Source organism: Schistocerca serialis, chromosome 10, assembly GCF_023864345.2.
Source record: "Schistocerca serialis cubense isolate TAMUIC-IGC-003099 chromosome 10, iqSchSeri2.2, whole genome shotgun sequence".
In the NCBI taxonomy this organism is placed as follows: Eukaryota; Metazoa; Arthropoda; class Insecta; order Orthoptera; family Acrididae; genus Schistocerca; species Schistocerca serialis.
This window is the reverse complement of record NC_064647.1, coordinates 112,465,795-112,487,844: the sequence shown is the minus strand read 5'-3', so window position 1 is coordinate 112,487,844 and position 22,050 is coordinate 112,465,795. Positions and strand designations below refer to the sequence as shown.

Below are 22,050 nucleotides of genomic sequence, written 5' to 3'. Positions count from 1 at the left end.
GCACATTACCACAGAGCTGGTTTAGATGTATGTGTCTTGGCTTCCTCTTACGAGGCCATTAGTGCCTAGAACTCGTGAACCGCTGTTTAATGGTGAAAAACTTACTATGCTGCACAACAGGTAACGCCTCTTTCCGCTGCTGACAAGCGAATTTTGGGTTTCTAGGAATACATAAGTTTATTTATGAAATGCCACATTTGCATACCTCTTGAGTATGACACAGCATACCAATTAAACACAGACCCAATCGAAATCCAAGCGAGTAGTATTTTACTAATTTCTGCCGACAGAGGCACCCTTGTGTGCAGATACTCAGTTTCATTAAAACAGAGTTTCGTCGTAAGGTCATCGTGGGTAGGTTTACTTCATTTCTTCTATACAAGGCACAATTTTCGTAAGAGTTCTTTTAGTGTTGTTGAAACAATAGTAAACATGAGAGAGAAATTAATCACCAACGATATATGAGAATTCTCTGATGTTATCTATAACAGTCTGACAATAAACAAGCAGTTTATTAATTACATACATGTAGAAAACTTGTTCTGAGTTAAAGCTGTCAAACAAGGTTTGAAGGAGAATAAAATGCCACTACCACCACACGACAGCTAATGTAGAAAATACTTTTCTGACGTATTTTGGCACGATGCGCTCTCCTCAAACATAATACAAAAGTTTCGAAATGCATCTGCTGCCTGGCCGTCTATTAAACCTGAAAAGAACAAAATGTCACAGAAGTTAGCCCTTTCTCCACATGCGACTATTTTGGGTAGAGAAGTAAAGGGAATTATGTTCAAAGTTCCATTAGAATGATAACTTCAGCAGATACCAGAATTTTGTTTTAAAAAATGTAGCCGTAAATGTACTCGCAACGTCTTATCTATTGTGCACAACACTTACAGTTGCGCTACCAGCTAACACGTAACTATAGCAGCTCCAGAAGTGGACAACAATTCCTCCAGAACTTTCGTATTCCACAGCGCTGTGAGATAATGCGTATGGCCGGATCTAGACTTCTGAGAGACACACAGTTACGGCTTTTCTTTCGCACTGCACGACGTTTTCAACAAACACATAGCGCAATAGAGTAGCTCAAGAGGAAATGAACGCTTCCTGTTTAAATTTCTGCATCCTAAACTGTTGGCAGCTCTGTGTAGGTGTCAGTTACGTGACTTTATTTCGGTGATTACAAAATAGAGTCGAATGTATGCACTGGGTTGCCGAGGCAGCTATCTCATGGCGATTCGGTCAACCAAGTAAATGAATGTACTGAACATGCTGCAAACCACTACAGGGAGCCTGTGTAACAAAATATTCATTCAGTGTGGCGCAACGGCTTTACGATAGAAATTGGGTCACAGAGAAGAGGATTTGGTGATCTGTTGGATGGATATGGTCTGGGTTCGATTCCAACTTCTGCCAATGATTTTTGATAGGGAGAGACACATTCTATTCTCTTCTGGATACACCAAGTGAAGAAGGTATAATGGCATTGTGGTCTGAAATTCACATTAAACATGATTTGCCTTCTCTACCAAGTAGACGTTAGGTTGAACCACAATAACATAGTTTTAATGGTTGGCACTCAGAATATTTGTAGTCCAGCCAATCCGAGCAAAATTAGTATGGTAAAATTGAGAAATATGAGATGTCCTTTTAAGAGCCAGTCGGTACAAAATCTCTTATCCTTTTAACTACTTCTTCGTCTCACCATTAGGAGCCATCTCCTCCGATAGATTTCGCCGCCGTTCAGGGTACATCTCTGGACAGATGAGTTGAGAGACTAAGAAAGATTTTGGACAAATTGAAACTTAGCTGCCACCAAGGCCTGATTCTGCAGCCGCTTCAGCCTCCGCACAGACACAGATACGGAGAGATGAAGCCACAACAGTGAGATGGCGCGTTGCTAGAGTAGAGTCATTTTTATAGAATTTCAGTAAACCCGAGATTCACTCTGAAGACTTTCATTCAGATTCAAATGACCAATTAGCCTCCCCAGGTGGATGGTATTTCCTTCTCTGGTACTACCCGTCTTTTACACTGAGATCGTGACCATCATTGTACAGCTTCGTTATTGCCATTGTTCCAGTTTTGCATGTGTAATTAGAATCTTATGCCAGTCACTTTAGTCAGATGTGCTAAGGTGTTACTGTAGAAACGTTGCCGCTGTTTCTCACTCTATTTTCTACAGGGTGTTAGAAAAAGGTACGGCCAAACTTTCAGGAAACATTCCTCACACACAAAGAAAGAAAATATGTTATGTGGACATGTGTCCGGAAACGCTTACTTTCCATGTTAGAGCTCATTTTATTACTTCTCTTCAAATCACATTAATCATGGAATGGAAACACACAGCAACAGAACGTACCAGAGTGACTTCAAACACTTTGTTACAGGTAATGTTCAAAATGTCCTCCGTTAGCGAGGATACCACCCTCCGTCGCATGGAATCCCAGATGTGCTGATGCAGCCCTGGAGAATGGCGTATTGTATCACAGCCGTCCACAACACGAGCACGAAGAGCCTTTACAAATGGTTCAAATGGCTCTGAGCACTATGGGACTTAACTTCTGAGGTCATCAGTCCACTAGAACTTAGAACTACTTAAACCTAACTAACCTAAGGACATCACACACATCCATGCCCGAGGCAGGATTCGAACCTGCGACCGTAGCGGTCACGCGGTTCTAGACTGTAGCGCCTAGAACCGCTTGGCCACCCCGGCCGGCGAGTCTTTACATTTGGTACCGGGGTTGCGTAGTCAAGAGCTTTCAAATGCCCCCATAAATGAAAGTCAAGAGGGTTGAGGTCAGGAGAGCGTGGAGGCCATGGAATTGGTCCGCCTCTACCAATCCATCGGTCACCGAATCTGTTGTTGAGAAGCGTACGAACACTTCGACTGAAATGCGCATGAGCTGCATCGTACATGAACCACATGTTGTGTCGTACTTGTAAAGTGAAATCGTGATAGAGTCATTTTCATAGAATTTCAGTAAACCCGAGATTCACTCTGAAGACTTTCATTCAGATTCAAATGACCAATTAGCCTCCCCAGGTGGATGGTATTTCCTTCTCTGGTACTACCCGTCTTTTACACTGAGATCGTGACCCTCATTGTACAGCTTCGTTATTGCCATTGTTCCAGTTTTGCATGTGTAATTAGAATCTTATGCCAGTCACTTTAGTCAGATGTGCTAAGGTGTTACTGTAGAAACGTTGCCGCTGTTTTTCACTCTATTTTCTACAGGGTGTTAGAAAAAGGTACGGCCAAACTTTCAGGAAACATTCCTCACACACAAAGAAAGGAAATATGTTATGTGGACATTGTCCGGAAACGCTTACTTTCCATGTTAGAGCTCATTTTATTACTTCTCTTCAAATCACATTAATTGAGCGTAGGTGGAACAACATGGGGCCTAATCGAGTCATCACCAACAATGCCTGCCTAAACGTTCACAGAAAATCTTTGTTGATGACGTGACTGCACAATTGCGTGCGGATTCTCGTCAGTCCACACATGTTGATTGTGAAAATTTACAATTTGATCACGTTTGAATGAAGCCTCAACCGTAAAGAGAACATTTGCACTGAAATGAGGATTGACACATTGTTGGATGAACCATTCGCAGAAGTGTACCCGTGGAGGCCAATCAGCTGCTGATAGTGCCTGCGCACGCTGTACATGGTACGGAAACAACAGGTTCTCCCGTAGCACTCTCCATACAGTGACGTGGTCAACGTTACCTTGTACAACAGCAACTTCTCTGACGCTGATATTAGCGTTATGGTTAACTGCACGAAGAATTGCCTCGTCCATTGGAGGAGTCCTCGTCGTTCTAGGTCTTCCCCAGTCGCGAGTCGTAGGCTGGAATGTTCCGTACTCCCTAAGACGCCGATCAATTGCTTCGAACGTCTTCCTGTCGGGACACCTTCGTTCTGGAAATCTGTCTCGATACAAAGGTACCGCACCACGGCGATTGCCCTGTGCTAATCCATACATCTAATGGGCATCTGCCAACTCCGCAATTGTAAACATTGCACTGACTGCAAAACCACGTTCGTGACGAACACTAACCTGTTGATGCTACGTACTGGTGTGCTTGATGCTAGTACTGTAGAGCAATGAGTCGCATGTCAATACAAGCACCGAAGTCAACATTACCTTCGTTCAATTGGGCCAACTGGCGGTGAATCGAGGAAGTACAGTACATACTGACGAAACTAAAATGAGCTCTAACATGGAAATTAAGCGTTTCCGGACACATGTCCACATAACATGTTTTCTTTATTTGTGTATGAGGAATGTTTCCTGAAAGTTTGGCCGTACCTTTTTGTAACACCCTGTAGATGTTATGTCTGGTGTGCTCTAGTGTGTCAGGGCGCTGATGACCTCAATGTTGAGCGCCCATAAGCCCCAACACACCACCACCACCTCCACTCTAAGGAAATATCGTTTTCTGCGTTTTGTTCACGGTAGTGCGTTTTCTGGACTGTGCTAAAATCAGTATTGCTCATATTCCCACTTTCTAGCCCGTAAAAATAGTCACTGTTGGACACCTCTTAAAATTTGGGAGATCATATCTACACTACCTACACTGGTTGTAGTGTGCCTAGTATCCCGCTGCAGCAACTCAGAAAGAAAGTCTGGTCAAGCGAGTAACAGCGCGCTTCGGCCCATCCAGCGCGCTCTTCTGAGAATCCCCCCAGGGTTGATCCCTCTGTCTGCCTGCAGGGCCTCTCCCTGCCCGCCTGTTCAGTAGCAGCTCGTCACAGTTTGCTTGCAAATGCCTACATGCCTAATGATTTTTCCACCGTTTGCAAGCTCTAGGGACTGACAGATGAGATACGAATATGAAGATGGTATCTGTTCTTTCGGACATCTTCCAGCTCTCGAAGAATGAAATTACAATGAAATCCAGGCCATTAGCTGCTTTCAAGTGTTGATAAAGATCAGCGGGGACAGTTGAAAATGTGTCTCTGAAAGAACAGATACCATCTTCGTATACAGGGTGAAAAGTATTTAAAGCGACAAACTCTGGGAGGTTGTAGGGGACATCAAAACAAATATTTTTCCCTAATGTCATTTTTTCCTAGGAGGCTTATTTGAACCGGTGGAGTTGTTAGAGGTCGTATTATGATCTTCAGTTGTTAGAGGGCGTATTACACTCTTCAGTTGTAGGCAACTGCTGTCCACCAGTGTAGTAGTGCATTGTCTCTGTTGACTAATGGAGCGATACACCTGGAGTGAGCACACTGATATGGTTGGTGCGTACTACGTAGCGCACCACAACGGACTAGCTGCACAGCGGGTTTATCAACAGTAATATCCTAATCGCCGTATCCCGTATCATACGACCTTTGCTGCTGTGTACCAACGTCTGCGTGAGACCGGGTCATTTTGCAGATTACCTGGACAGGGACGCTGTCGCACGGTAAGAACGCTGCAATTTGAGGAAGCTGTCTTGCAGCATGTGGAGCGGGATCCTTCAGTCAGCACTCGTGCAATTGCACATAACATGGGGACGAATCAGACGAATGTCCTTCGAGAGCAATTGTTACGTCCATTTCACTTACAGCGTGTCCACAACCTGGAGCCAGTTGATTATCCACCTAGAGCACAGTTTTCGCAGTGGTACCTGGAATAATCTGAAATGCATCCTACATTTCCATCCTCTGTGTTGTTTACGGATGAAGCAACGTTCGGGCGAGATGGAGTCTTTAACATGCACATTAGCATGTTTGGAGTGAGGATAACCCATATGCCACACTTACTAGCGCTCATCGAGTTTGGTTCTTCGTTAATGTGTAGGCTGGTGTTGTTGGGGACTGTTTAATTGGTCCGTATCTGCTACATAGGCCATTAAATGCCAGGCACTATTGGAATTTTCTCGCCGGAGCGTTGCCAGAATTGCTGGAAGACGTCCCGCTCCCTACAAGACAACGCATGTGGTTCCAACATGACGGGGCGCCGGCACGTTTCAGTCGTCGTGTGCGTCAATTCCTGGACCGACGGTTCCCAAAAACGTGGATTGGCAGAGGCAGAGTGCTTGTTGGTTTAATTTGCCACCAGAGAAATCTTCCTCTACCGGTTTAAATACTCCTCATAAGAAAATGACATTAGGGGAAAATGTTTGTTTTAATACCCTTCAACCTCCCAGAGGTTGTCGGTTTAAATACTTTTCACCCTGTAGATAAGGTTTACCGGCCAATGATCTTCTTCACTGCTGATGCACTCACATTGCCCGAACTCTTAAGAGAATCGGTAGACTGTCTGCCGCGAGTAATGTGTATAGGCACTACAAACTTAGTATGTGGACGGTAAGTTGGGAATGTGGGTCTCACAGGGACTGTGCCAGAGATAAGTCCCTGCATTCACATTATTGTCTGTGTCCTCGATGGCTCTTTCAAAGTTCAGTTCGGTACTTTAACTTTACCTTCGTCCAAAGATGGCCTTAACCTCATTAATGTACACAGACAAGGACCAGCATCATCACATACCTCATTCAGCGGTGGAAGCCTCATAGCCTTGACCCACCCGTTAATATGACCGGCATTCCAGTTTCTTACCGACATGTGCGACTGTACTACATGGAAATGTGCTACAATCGACACAACATCGTCGATAACGGAAGCCTGACGAACATGAAACTTTATGCCCTTCTCATGACAACAAACCACAGAAATCGTCTCGAAGAAAACCGTCCACATACACATTGGAGTATAGTATAGCGGAGTGTGCACAGCGGCATGTTACCATCACGCGTCGTAGACGACTGGTATGTAACAGTCAACGATAAAGTAGCAACGAATGAAAAGCTACATAAGGTAGGCCTTCACTCAATGCCCAACTGTGACGCATGCGGAAGAGTCGATACGCTTATTCATAGGCTCACGCGCGGACATGCAGAAGAAATTACAACATTTCTTCGTCAACGATTGTCGGTGATAGACCGTACGACGCCCAGTGGTGTAGACCTTTTAGAGATCATTCAGCCACAAAAACTGAGATATCCACGAGCAGCAAACAACGCTGCAACTTGGATCATGGGCCCCACAGCATCGTTTATTACGCGGAATAAGCATGCTACTTTCCTAGACTATTAATCTAACACAGAAAATGAACACTTTAAAATGAGCCAACATTGTGACCACAGGGGGATATTTGGAAATATTCTGAAAATCATAATTAACGGGTAAATACTTCAAATACAATATTTCGGATAGTAGAGGTTACCAGTGATCTGTATGTATGAATCCTAATTGCTTCCTGGGACTTTAGTTCTTGTCGGAATTTTAAGATAATATCCAGACGCTCACCAATGCAGAAGGCATTTTTTCTTTCCCATTTTCGTTTTAACATTTTCCTTCTCTCGCAGAGCAGCGGAGCATCTTTCCTTCAACAATGAAGTGATAGTCCTTTGTGCACCATAAAATTTTCTGTTTACTACTTAGCAGAAAGACACAAAAAGAAACTCAAGAAGACATTTCATTTCTTATATTGAGCAACGGTAGCCTGGAAATGATATATACTTTGATCTTTCTATTCTCATTACAAATTGGAACAAATGTTTATTTTCCCTTCCTTATAAAAAAAATAAATCAAATTAAATAAAACAAAAAAAAACAACCCTCAATAAATCATTTCATTTCCTATATTGCGCAACGGCAGCCTGAAAAAAAATTAAAAAAAAAATAAAATAAAAAATAAAATAAGAAACAAAAAATGGATAGTGCGTCTGCAAAAATAAAAAAAGCTCTTGCCAGCGAAAAGCAACAAAAAAAAGGTCGGACAGAGCGTCTGCCATGTAAGAAGGAGATCCTGGGTTCGAGTCCCGGTTGGGACACACATTTTCCACTGTCCATATTGATATTTTTCAACACCTGTAAGCAGTTAAAAAAAATCAGATAGAACGTCTCCTATGAAAGCAGAAGATGATGCTGGGTTCGAGTCCTGGGCGCGACATACATTTTCAACTGTCCCCTTTGATCTTTATCAACGTCTGTGAGTTGCTAATGGTCTGGATTTCATTGAAATTTCATTCTTTGCTCGATGAGAGAATACGGAACAAAAATGTCTAATTAAATTATAATGGAAATGCATGGTGTGAGTGCTAGAGACCGTTTATTCAGTCATACTTTGTTACAGAGCTGATCTAATACAAGCTGTACCATGCAGCCTCAGTTAGGGTATGCATGGTTTCCTCCCAGAAGGTGGCAGTGTTCCTCATATGTCATGCCCCAGAGCCTTCTCCTGCCATAGTAATTGGTAATGTTGTGTCCGGTTCACTTCTCTTGCTGACTCACTGTGTAGTGGATGTGATACAGCGTTGTACACAGTGGTTCCGTATTCGAGCATTGCGACGTTGTGTTTACTGAAGGAAAGGCACGAGGCAACGGGGCAGCGAGGTTGTATCAGGAGACCTGTCCTTGCCGTCAGCAACCACGGCATTCAATGTTTGCATCAGTTATTTGCCAATTGTCTGAGACAGGGTCGTTTCAGAAAGCAGGAAACCGTGAAGGACGTACCCGAAATGTTCGGACACCAGGCTTGGAGGAAAATGTGATTAACACTGTGGAAGGCGACCGCCATGTCAATACCATGTAGTTGACCCTCCAGTATATGGTAAGCCATTCTCCAAGGCATCACTTAGATCGTGTGCAGGGTTTACTAGCGACAAACTTTTCACATCGGATGCAGTTTTGTCACTGGTTTCTTCACCAGGCAACCACAGTTCCGGGATTTGCGTCATCTATCCGATTCAGAGATGAGGCCACATTTACACGGAGTGGTATCTGAGCCAGATCGCTGGTCGATCATCAGCGATCGGCTTGTTATCTTTGGAGCGTCCCTGGGAATGAGCATCTTTGCGTTTTCGGCTGGGGCGCGCGGGACGGCGAGAGGCAGTCGGTTTGGGGCGGCCGATAAGATTGGCGGAGTTGTGGCTCGGGCGTAAGCACATGTGTGATGTCTGTTACGCTGGGGCTCTTTGCGAATCGTGAAACTCCTGCGGCGGTTTATATACTCTGTGCCAAGCCTCGCAGTGAGATCGGAGTCCGGAGTTAGTGTTGGCCGAGATGTTTGTACAAATTCAGGTGCCTGTGTGAGAAGCACGCCGTGGGGCTGTCGGTTGCTTCGTCCTTCTGGCAGCCACCGCAAGCGGATGTTCGGCCGGACTGTCTACAGTTTGTGGTGAGCATAGTGTGAACAAGTTCTCGTAGGATGTGCTCCCAGCCTGACTCTTAGCCTGTGTTATTTGTGGGTGCCGACCCCTTGTCTGTTACTGCTTCCGGGTGTCCTGTAAGATTTCACAGCAAAACTGTGTTTTTGTGTCATTCTGTGTTTCTGGCTCAGCGTCCGCCTAGAAAAGGGAAAGATTTGGGATTCCTTAATGCTGTAATTTAAACATATAAAAAAATTGTTTTTTTGATTCCTGTTTAGTGCCAGACAGATTCAAATTTAGCTTACCTGGTTATAGGCTTAACTCGCGCTTCACGCACTAAATTAGCTGATATTGAAATTGTTTTTTTTATTCCTGTTTAATGTCAGACAGATTCAAATTTAGTTTACCTGGTTGTTGGCTTAAGTCGTGCTTCACGCACTAAATCAGTTGATATTGAAATTGTTTTTTTATTCCTGTTTAATGTCAGACAGATTCAAATGTAACTTCATTTATGTATTTGAAATAAAAGTGTTGGATTGACCTTAATGAATTATGTGCAATCGACGTAAGGGACCCGGTCCTTCATTAGTGCTTAACAGTGGAATGTGGTTCGGGTTGTGAGTCCCGTGCTGGGATCAGTATCTTCAACTTTCATAACATTCATCTGTGGCATAGTATGCAGAACCCCCATGGTATGGTGACAGTGAATCATCAGCATCTGTGCAGCTGGAATGTGTGGGCCAGGATAATTCCCGAGCGTATTTTGGGAGCAGTCTTCCTTCCACGTCGACTAACAGGCCGGAACTATGGGCGTTACTTGCTGTTGACTTTGCCATCCCTGCTGCAAGAAGTGCCATTGATGATTCGAGGGGTTATATGGTTGCTACATGGAGCTCCAGCCCACTTCGCCGTTAACCGCAACACGCATCTCAGTTGTGTCTTCCCTGGTCGATGAATCAGACGAAGGGATCGAGTTGCATGGCCTGCTCGTTTGCCGGATCTCAACCCGTGGGATTCCTGGTTACGGGGCCATCTCGAAAGCATCGTGTATGCAGAGCCCATTCCAGATGTGGAGACACTGGAGCAGCGTGTTCATGCTGCCTTTGGCGCTTCGGATGCAGCCTGGCCGATGTGAACGCATGAAATATAACATCCTACTGCACGTACACACATGCCTTGAGGCCCATGGAAACCATTTTCAACACATACTGCAACTACATCTGCATGATGAAGCGCGTATTAGACCGCAAACTCTGTAGCAAAGTTTGACTGAATAAATGGTCTCTAGCACGGAAACGTTACATTTCCGGACGTAAGTTTACCAGGCCTTTTTTGTTGCATATCCTCTCATCACTCAATCCCTAGAGTTTGCACACGGCGGGAACAATCGCTCTGTATACATTACTAAAATCGGAATAAAAATGTAAATTAAGGTAATTAACTACCAAAAACCACTGGTACTATTACAAATTTCATTGCTTGGTGTTGCTTAACTATTCTGTTCTGATGGGTCCTTGCGATGTACTTAAGGACAACATTATAGAAATGGAAGAGGATGTAGATGAAGACGAAATCGGAGATGTGATATTGCGTGAAATGTTTGACAGAGCACTGAAAGACCTAAGCCGAAAGAAGACCCCGGGAGTACACAACATTCCATTAGAAATACTGACAGCCTTGGGAGAGCCAGCCCTGGACAAAACTCTACCATGTGGTGAGCAAGATGTATGAGACAGGCGACATACCCTAAGACTTCAAGAAGAATATAGTAATTCCAATCCCAAAGAAATCAGGTGTTGACAGATGTGAAAACTACCGATCTATCAGTTTATTAAGTCACGGCTGCAAAATTCTTTACAGACGAATGGAAAAACTGATAGAAGCTGACCTCGAGGAAGATCAGTTTGGATTCCATAGAAATGTTGGAACACGTGAGTCAATACTGAACCTACCACATATCTTACAAGATAGATTAAGGAAAGATAAACCTACATTTATAGCATTTCTAGACTTATAGAAAGCTTTTGACAAAGTTGACTGCAATACTCTCTTTCAAATTCTAAAGGTAGCAGGGGTAAAATACTGGGAGCGAAAGGCTATTTACAATTTGTACAGAAAGCACATGGCAGTTATAAGAGTCGAAGGACATGAAAGGGAAGCAGTGGTTGCAAAGGGAGTGAGACAGGGTTGTAGCCTATCCCCGTTGCTATTCAATCTGTATATTAAGCAAGCGGTAAAAGAAACAAAATTAAAGTTCGGAGTAGGTATTAAAATCCATGGAGAAGAAATATAAACTATGAGGTTCGGCGATGACATTGTAATTCTGTCAGAGACAGAAAAGGACTTGGAAGAGCAGTTGAACGGAATGGACAGTGTCTTGAAAGGAGGATATAAGATGAACATCAACGAAAGCAAGACGAGGGTAATGGAATGTAGTCGAATTAAGTCAAGTGATGCTGCGGGAATTAGATTAGGAAATGAGACACTTAAAGTAGTAGATGAGTCTTGCTATTTGTGGAGCAAAATAACTGATGATGGTCGAATTAGAGAGGTTATAAAATGCAGATTGGCAATGCCAAAGAAAGCGTTCCAGAAGAAGAGAAATTTGTTAACATCGAGTATAGATCTAAGTGTCAGGAAGTCGTTTCTGATAGTATTTGTATGAAGTGTAGCCATGTACGAAAGTGAAACGTGGATGATAAATATGATTACGTAGGCTTTCCCGGCATAATAAATACACTCCTGGAAATTGAAATAAGAACACCGTGAATTCTTTGTCCCAGGAAGGGGAAACTTTATTGACACATTCCTGGGGTCAGATACATCACATGATCACACTGACAGAACCACAGGCACATAGACACAGGCAACAGAGCATGCACAATGTCGGCACTAGTACAGTGTATATCCACCTTTCGCAGCAATGCAGGCTGCTATTCTCCCATGGAGACGATCGTAGAGATGCTGGATGTAGTCCTGTGGAACGGCTTGCCATGCCATTTCCACCTGGCGCCTCAGTTGGACCAGCGTTCGTGCTGGACGTGCAGACCGCGTGAGACGATGCTTCATCCAGTCCCAAACATGCTCAATGGGGGACAGATCCGGAGATCTTGCTGGCCAGGGTAGTTGACTTACACCTTCTAGAGCACGTTGGGTGGCACGGGATACATGCGGACGTGCATTGTCCTGTTGGAACAGCAAGTTCCCTTGCCGGTCTAGGAATGGTAGAACGATGGGTTCGATGACGGTTTGGATGTACCGTGCGCTATTCAGTGTCCCCTCGACGATCACCAGTGGTGTACGGCCAGTGTAGGAGATCGCTCCCCACACCATGATGCCGGGTGTTGGCCCTGTGTGCCTCGGTCGTATGCAGTCCTGATTGTGGCGCTCACCTGCACGGCGCCAAACACGCATACGACCATCATTGGCACCAAGGCAGAAGCGACTCTCATCGCTGAAGACGACACGTCTCCATTCGTCCCTCCATTCACGCCTGTCGCGACACCACTGGAGGCGGGCTGCACGATGTTGGGGCGTGAGCGGAAGACGGCCTAACGGTGTGCGGGACCGTAGCCCAGCTTCATGGAGACGGTTGCGAATGGTCCTCGCCGATACCCCAGGAGCAACAGTGTCCCTAATTTGCTAGGAAGTGGCGGTGCGGTCCCCTACGGCACTGCGTAGGATCCTACGGTCTTGGCGTGCATCCGTGCGTCGCTGCGGTCCGGTCCCAGGTCGAAGGGCACGTGCACCTTCCGCCGACCACTGGCGACAACATCGATGTACTGTGGAGACCTCACGCCCCACGTGTTGAGCAATTCGGCGGTACGTCCACCCGGCCTCCCGCATGCCCACTATACGCCCTCGCTCAAAGTCCGTCAACTGCACATACGGTTCACGTCCACGCTGTCGCGGCATGCTACCAGTGTTAAATACTGCGATGGAGCTCCGTATGCCACGGCAAACTGGCTGACACTGACGGCGGCGGTGCACAAATGCTGCACAGCTAGCGCCATTCGACGGCCAACACCGCGGTTCCTGGTGTGTCCGCTGTGCCGTGCGTGTGATCATTGCTTGTACAGCCCTCTCGCAGTGTCCGGAGCAAGTATGGTGGGTCTGACACACCGGTGTCAATGTGTTCTTTTTTCCATTTCCAGGAGTGTAGTTTGGACAAGAAGAGAGTAGAAACTTTCGAAATTTGGTGTTACAGAAGAATGCTGAAGATTAGATGGGTAGATCATGTAACTAATGAAGAGGTACTAATTAGAAATGGCGAGAAGAGGAGGCTGTGGCACAACTTGACTGTAAGAAGAGAGCGGTTGGTAGGACATGTTCTGAGGTTTCAAGGGATCACAAATTTAATACTGGAAGGCAGCGTGGAGGGTAAAAATCGTAGAGGGAGACCAAGAGATGAATACAATAAGCAGATTCAGAAGGATGTAGGTTGCAGTAGGTACTGGGAGATGAAGAAGCTTGCACAGGATAGAGTAGCATGGAAAGCTGTATCAAACCAGTCTCTGGACTGAAGACCACAACAACAACATGAGTTATGGAGCAGTTTTAGAAAAAACAGTGCCATTCAAAGCCAAGAAGAGAACTAATGATAATATTGTGGAAACTGAGACCATGAGGAGTCAAAGGTTGAATGGTAAACGACACATTCCCTACATTGAGAAACTTTTTGAGTATTAAATAAACGAGTTCCTAGCTATCAGCGTGATGAGAAGAAGAGAGGGGTAGTGATGTGTAGTGTGTGAACGATTTTTCAGCGAGGTTTAAGCTGCTGAAGCAGTATTTAAAAAAATTACAGTAGTGAGTGCATTGGATGAGATATAGGATTTAGTTGCGCAATAAGGAGGTCTTGGATGATAATGCTGATGTAGCAAGATGCACAGTGTTATTACTATTGGCTGCCTAAGGGAGTCGAGGTAACAGTGTTTAGCAACAAAGCTAACTACAACAAGCTCACGTTGTTGTAATTGTGTCTATGCCAGTTACATGACCCATTGTGTGCCTTATTACTTTTGTAACCTATGTCATGTAAAGGAATGTGTGCACAAACAACCAACAGCGTGTGACTCGTCTGTGTATTACGGGCTGTCCTGAGGATGAAGATATCGACTTCGCCTCGGTCAGCTGCCAGCCGAGTACAATCCACCAGTGATCCAGTGACCGGACGACAACGGGCAGAAGCCTATTCGGAAGACAGAAGAGCAGGTCTCGCCTACTTGTTTACAGATCATCGTCTAGGGCTGACTTACAGGGAAAGTCGTTTAGTGAAGTCTTACAAGTAAACAGACTATTGTTGCATTTGGATTTGCTATTACTGTGAGGTCCACCAACCATTATTTACACTTAGCCATTGAGGGCTTTCTTGTGTTATATTACTAGCAGTGTTGCGGATTTCATAATTCAACTAGTCACAAAGATAAGTAAACCGTTTTAATGCATTGTTTTGACTTTGTTTCTAATTTGTTGCAGTGTTGTAGAACCTTCATTCTATTACCCTGTTACCTGAGCCTGGTGCATAGCTGTGTAAGCGCTCCGTCTTCTGGCCACAAGTGGCCCATCAGGACCATCCGACCGCCGTGTCATCCTCAGTAGAGGATGCGGATAGGAGGGTCGTGTGGTCAGCACACCAATCTCCCGGTCGTTATGATCGTTTTCTTTGACCAGAGCCGCTACTATTCGGTCGAGTAGTCCTCAATTAGCATCACGAGGCTGAGTGCACCCCGAAAAATGGCAACAGCGCATGGCGGCCCGTATGGTCACCCATCCAAATGCCGGCCACGCCCGACAGCGCTTAACTTCGGTGATCTGACGGGAACCGGTGTACCCACTGCAGCAAGGCCGTTGCCTATAGCTGTGTAATAGTGGCAGGGAGAAATTGCCTTAGCTGTGTACTGCACCAGAAGGCGTTTCATGGACTCACAAACTCGGCCTGCCGTAACAACAGTGGCAACTCGGCCTCCACAGCAGTAGCGACGAGGCCTTTACAAAACTGGCGACAGGAGTTAGCAAACTATGTGAAGACAATTAAGAGATTTTACAGCAATAATATCACACGTGAATGGTAGGAATTTGTAAGAGTACAAAGTATACGTAATACAGATTACAGTACAGGTATGGCAAATAGAATATATTACGAACTTTGCAGTTACGATGATCCAATTAGAAACCTTAATGCTTTGTCAACTCATGTTAAGTTCATGATCCTTGTGTTTCAGAGCTGTCCTACGAAATTTAGATTGTAAACAGAGGATGGTAATTCAAGGATGAGCCTGCCACTTTCCACTCCAGTTGCGGCCAGTTCCTCTCCGCATATGCCAGCTTCGCCCACAGGTAGAGAAGTATCCTCTCGGAGGCCGGGTTTTCTGTCTGCCTGCTCATTCCAACAGAGCCGAGACACTTCTACAGGTGATTAATGGGCGCTTCACCTTCTCATGGTAGTCACTAACCCACCTGTTCTGCATCGCATGAGGCGATGTGATGAAGGTCATTGAACCACGCTGACAATGTGAACTTTCAGCTGGGCTTTCACTCCACCGGCGTCATCAACAAACATGAGTGGGAAGTCTACAGAAGGAACTTCCCAGAAACATTGTGTGCTACACATGTTTCAAGATACACATTTGTGGACGAACGCGAACTCTTGTTATGCACTTCAATTCCCAGTCATGCTATTCATAGACAAAAATAGTACTGCTACTAACGACATTATTTTCTTTCATTATGTGTTTATTGGAGAACGAAGATTTTTAATGACAGTCACGAAGCCTCAAATAATTTTTTCTGTGTTGTGGCACTTTTGTGACTGCTCACAGATCTAGTGATGAGATAGTGAAATGGTAAACTCACGGAATCGCCGAAATTTATAAAGCTGAACACACTTAGTAATGTGGGAAAGGACTAATTTTTAATTCGGACCTGTGAATCTTGTCACTTTTTTGTGAGAAGATCTATTGAGACTGTAAGTACTAATCGTTTGGTTCCCATATTTTTTTGTGCATCGAGCCTTCCGTAGAAACAATTCATATGACGAACTATGTATTACCTAACAGTGAACTGATAGTTGTTTTTGTAATTTTCTTTCTGTACTTTTCAGGGACGGTTATAAAGACATACATTAGTAAGTAAATCTAACACGTGCTATCAACAGTGTCGCAATTTTTGAGCACTTAAGAACTTGTCAATTTTGAGAGAAAAAATGTTATATTTGCATCACTTAAGATCGATGTTGGCCTGGCTGACATCAGTGTTTGTATATGAGCAGTCATCGAGAGCATTAGTAGTCACTTTCGTAATTTCCATTTGTTGCATTTTTAATTTTTAGAATTTAAAAATCTGTACTTCCACACCCCCATACAATAACACAAACCTAATACACTGGCGTCCGAGTCCGCAGCTCGTGGTCGTGCGGTAGCGTCCTCGCTTCCCGCGCTTGCGTTCCCGGGTTCGATTCCCGGCGGGATCAGAGATTTTCTCTGCCTCGTGATGACTGGGTGTTGTATGATGTCCTTAGGTTAGTTAGGTTTAAGTAGTTCTAAGTTCTAGGGGACTGATGACCATAGATGTTAAGTCCCATAGTGCTCAGAGCCATTTAAACCATTTGAACTGGCGTCCAAAATTAAAGCAACAAACCACTGTTTCCACGTCCTGTGTCTAATTCACGATATAATCATACAAATTGTCAACCAGATGTCCGTACGACCGGGTTCTGCAACGAAGATGGCATCCTGGTCAACGGACAACCACGCCAACGATGATGTCACGGTAGCTATGAAACGAATTAATGTGTTCCAGGTAGCCCCATATCCATAATCGTTGTGTATACAGTCACAGACGGAGCAGTATGGCACAGAGAAGCCCCATATCCATAATCGTTGTGTATACAGTCACAGACGGAGCAGTATGGCACAGAGAACATTCTACAAGACTCTCTGCAAAGGAGGGCCAGAGAATTAAAGGAAGCAGGACAGTCGCAAACGCATGTGACCCGATGGCTTACAAGGGAACCTCGCCATCGCACCCCCCTCAGATTTAGTTATAAGTTGGCACAGTGGATAGGCCTTGAAAAACTGATCAATCTAGAAGATAGGAAGAAGTTGTGTGGAACTATGAAAATAATAAGCAAAATATACAAACTGAGTAGTCCATGCGTAAGATAGGCAACATCAAGGACACTGTGAGCTCAGGAGCGCCGTGGTCCCGTGGATAGCGTGAGCAGCTGCGGAACGAGAGGTCCTTGGTTCATGTCTTACATCGAGTGAAATGTTTACTCTGTTTATTTTCGCAAAGTTATGATCTGTCCGTTCCTTCATTCACGTCTCTGTTCACTGTAATAAGTCTAGTGTCTGTATTTTGCGACCGCACCGCAAAACCGTGCGAGCTATATTTGCTGGTTCCATATTGCCCACGTAATACATCTCACGTATTTAATGCACTCTCGTCCAAAGTCGTGACCAGTCAACTGCCAGCCAGCGAGCCTCATTAGCAGCAATACTCTCTCTTCCGTGCGCTGTAGTCGACTGACGTCGTGTGTTTCGACGTTTGTTTAGGTGTAGCGTTCGACGTTTGTTTAGGTGTAGCGTCCCCATACTACGGCGCAGTTACCTCGCATCGGACGGACGGACGGACAGATAATAATTGTCTAAAAATAAAAAAAATTAAACTTATCACTCGAGGGAAGACTTGAACCAAGAACCTCTCATTCCGCAGTTCCTCACGCTAACCACGGGACCACAGCGCTCCTGACCTAAGAGTATCCTTGATGTTGGCTATCTTGCGCATGGACTACTCAGTTTGTATATTTTGCTTATTTTTTTCATAGTTCCACACAACTTCTTTCTCTTTACTCGATTGATCTGTGTTCAGTTCTACAAGGCCTATTCACTGTGCCAACTTATAACTAAATCTGAGGGGGTTGCGATGGGGAGGTTCCCTTGTTAGTGTGACTCGTCTCTTGTTTCCCGGATGTGGCAACAGTGTATAGAGACTGAAACTGTATCCCAAACACTGGAGCAGGCCAACCAAGTGTGACTTCAAAGGAGAAGACCGTTATTTGCCTGTAAGGATACGACAGTAATGCTTTAATACTGCACGACAACTGGCATGTGAGTTCACTGTATCCATGGACGTGTTGTATCGGGGCAAACGATGCAGAAGGTTCCGGCAGAGTGGCCTTTATTGTCGGAGGCCTGCTGTATGTGTACCTCTGACTTATCTTCACAGAAGGAGTCATCAACACGCCACCTCGGCGGTCGAACAGTGGGCCTACGTTGTTTTCACAGATGAGTCCCGATTTAGTCTGGAGAGTGAGTCTCGATGGATTCGCACAGAAGGGAAAGTGGAACACTATTTCGAGACCCAAACATCGTGGAAAGAGACTAATACCGAAGAGGACAACTAATGGTGTGGGCAGGGAATATGTTGACCGCTCGAACATCTGTTCATGAAACTGTACAGTTAAATCTGCAAGGTTTCACTGCTATCAGGTATCGTGACGAGATCTTGGTACGACACATCCGGTTGTTGTGAAGTGCTGTGGGCCCAGACGCCGTACTGGTGGATCATAATGTTCGACCTTACAGAACACGAGTGGTTGTTGTTTTCTTGTAAACGGAAGATATACACACAGGGCGTGACCTGCTCGCTCCCCCAATTTGAATCCCATAGAGCACGTCTCGGTGCACTTGGGAGACGGGTTGTATCACGTCAGTATCCACCAACAACTCTCCAAGACCTGCGAGCTGCTCTGAGGGAAGAACTGGCCTTATTGCCTCAACATGAGATAGATGACATCATCCACAGCATGCCCTATCGTAGTCGGGCCTTTATTACTCCCAGAGGTGGTCAAACGCCTCACTGAGCACACTAACCAGCTCTGTGAAAATCTGCTAAGTTGGAAAAAATCGAGGAAAACTGTTGGCTTTCATTACGCATGTTGCAGGTGTCTGCGTTCTGTATTCTTCACATTGTTTTTATTTTAGTATCACCTGTTTACACTGTTTTGAGGCAAAATAAACGCAGCCCTGCAAAATTTCCGTTTGTTGCTTTAATTTTGAACACCTGTGTATTAATTGTTTTGGCCGGCCAGAGTGGCCGAGCGGTTCTAGGCGCTACCGCCTGGAACCGCGCGACCGCTACGGTCACAGGTTCGAATCCTGCCTCGGGCATGGATGTGTGTGATGTCCTTAGGTTAGTTAGGTTTAAGTAGCTCTAAGTTTTAGGGGACTGATGACCTCAGAAGTTAAGTCCCATATTGCTCAGAGCCATTTGAACCATTTTTTAAAGATTGTTTTGCAACTTCTTGTTGTTTTGAACGCATGTCGTTCTTTTATTATTCTACGTGATTTACCGCACATCTGTTTTATACATGTCATGATTTTATTCAGTATAAAGTACTATGTACTTGCAGTTAAATGAGAATTTACTAATGAATATCATCGATTGATGTGTAGTATCGAAGGAGTGGGAGTGGATGTTGGCAGACAAGAAGGGACTAGTATTCAGCGATATCGGTGGCGCCATTATTTCGAGGCGAACGGGCAAGGAGAGAATGAAGAGGGGAAGGGGAAAGCGATACAGCAATGTGGTAAGGGAAGGAAAAGTGGAGTCCTTATGAGGTGAAATGTGAATGTGATTAGGTAGTTGGTAGGAATGTATCACGCGACCAATTTCCTCTGAAACTGGCAAGAAATATTTCAGAATCTTTATGTTCATTTCCCTTGCTCAACTAGTCTATCACTGACACTGCATAGTAATTGGTAACAAGATTCCGTACCTCCAGTGAAGTCACTTTGTTAATCTCTGTTCACCTCTCTTTCGGTTATGGGTCACTGTCTGGGTCTGCCAATGGTAAGCAAGGTGCACTCAGCCTTTATGTGGCCAATTGAGGAGCTACCTGATTGAGGAGGAGCAGCACTGGTCGTGAAAACTAAACAACGGCCTGGAAATCTGTGTGCTGACCACATGCCCCTCTGTATTCATATCTGGTGATGCCAAAGGGCTGAGGACGACATGGCCGCCGGTCGGTACCTTTGGGCCTTCAAGGTCTGTTCAGGAGGTATTTGTCTCTTGTGGGTATGGTAAGGGGAGTGCACAGTTGGGAATCTATCAGATGGTTAGCATAAGATACGAACCTTAGAGGAAGCAGGCTACCATAAGAATGTTCAGAGTCAGAGGCTTGGTTTCAGCTTCATGTAGCCAGACTGACACCCAAGTCCATTCATATCCCTCATCCCACCTTCTCTGAGTTGGACACGAGATAGATTTTTTCTGTCGAGAAGACATTGGCATTGTTCGAAGAAGCCTTTTAAAAGAATAAGGAATTTCTAGCCCTGTGTCGCCTTCCACAGGCCAGCATCTTCGGTACCTCAGGAGGGACACTACAAAATAACATTCGATTTAAATTTTAGAACCTAGAGTTCGGTTTGGATCCTACTGTGACTTTTTGTAGAGCACACATTCACAGCCACACCTGTGTGTCGGCCATATCTGTTTGGAAATTGTTCGATGGAGTGGTATAGATTATCTGCCCGCCTCCAGACCCTGGAGCACTATTGGTTGGAAACTGCAAGAGTAGGAGATTGTTTCAAACTTTACTTGAGTTCCACTGGACAGAACTCTCAATGTCTACCACCACTGACGGACGAGATCCCTTCTCTGACAGTAACAGAAAAGTTGCAGAGCGCCCAGAAAGAGAACACCTCATGCTGACAGTTTGAAGAGAAAAGACGCTGCTAGGGTTTGGAAGAATAATGCCAGACGCTGCTGGGAGAGGGTGGAGCAAAGGCAAGCTCCTGGATGGCTGCTGAGACGAGCCTTAAGGCCGCAGGGAAGGATGTATCTACTTGAGTGCTGAGTAAAAGAGAGAGACGTGAATTCACCCTCCAGTCAACACACCTACCGTCTGGCACATTACACTTTACTTGTTGCTCTGACGTCGACATGCACAGTAGTTACTGGAGCCTCGAGAGGAGCAAACGTGCTGAGAGGTAATGAAAGATTTGCGTGAAGATCTTCACTGGAGCGGTAGATCGCATTCAACTGTTTACTTGGTCGCCATTACGTCTTACCCTCAATTATCAGTCCGCGGCATAGTCAATTTTTGAAGTTAGGAACTAGAATAGCATGGGGTTTACGGTTCTTGAAAGCCATTCAGTACTTTAGCTACGTTAAGAGGCTATCTCAGTACTTAAACTATGGAGTTGTGTGACTATAGGACCTTACATGTACTTCCTAAAGCAACTGTGAATAGAGCATATTCCTGGCAAATAAAAATCTAACTAACAAGATTTCCATGTGTTTATACATTGACTATCTTGGTGTTTCGGATACAACTCCTGCTGATGTTGTGCACCTACAATATCTAAACTATGAAGGTGACAACTAGGGTTGTCTGGGTTGGGTATGGAGTTTCAAGGGAAATATAAAGCTGAACATGGTCTGTTGGATTCCGAAGATGACAGAATTTTACACGCATTAGCACCGCTTGGTTTAGGCTCCTTCATACCTTGATTTCTAAGACCACAGGAGAGCAGTGTGCTGACCACATACCCCTCCATACTGCATCCACCTGACGCCATAAGGCAGAGGAAGACACAGCGGCCATTAGGCACCATTTGGGCCTTCACAGCTTGAAGCCTGATGAGGAGCTCGTTTTAGTGCCATACAGGACCCCAACTCCTAACATACTTTTGATACCACCACACAGATCAACCCACTCCTCGGATATTTACCTATATACATGAGGACTCTATTTTGGCCGCCCAAACCAAACGCCAATATTTCAGACTCCGTCATCGACTATTGTGAAGTTTGTAGCCAGTGCCAGTTCTCTAAATGTTCTAAGTTGTTAGTTACAAAAAGAGTCCTCTTCCCCCCCAGAGATCTC

General features: G+C 44.9%; 1 protein-coding gene and 1 pseudogene across 1 annotated transcript in view; both read right to left on the bottom strand.

Moving 5' to 3' along the window:
- Positions 1-22,050, bottom strand: part of LOC126424906 (cytochrome P450 4g15-like) — a 165,794-nt gene that overhangs the window by 42,302 nt on the left and 101,442 nt on the right. The gene's annotated exons all lie outside the window — the stretch shown is intronic.
- Positions 14,896-15,013, bottom strand: LOC126425405 (5S ribosomal RNA; annotated as a pseudogene).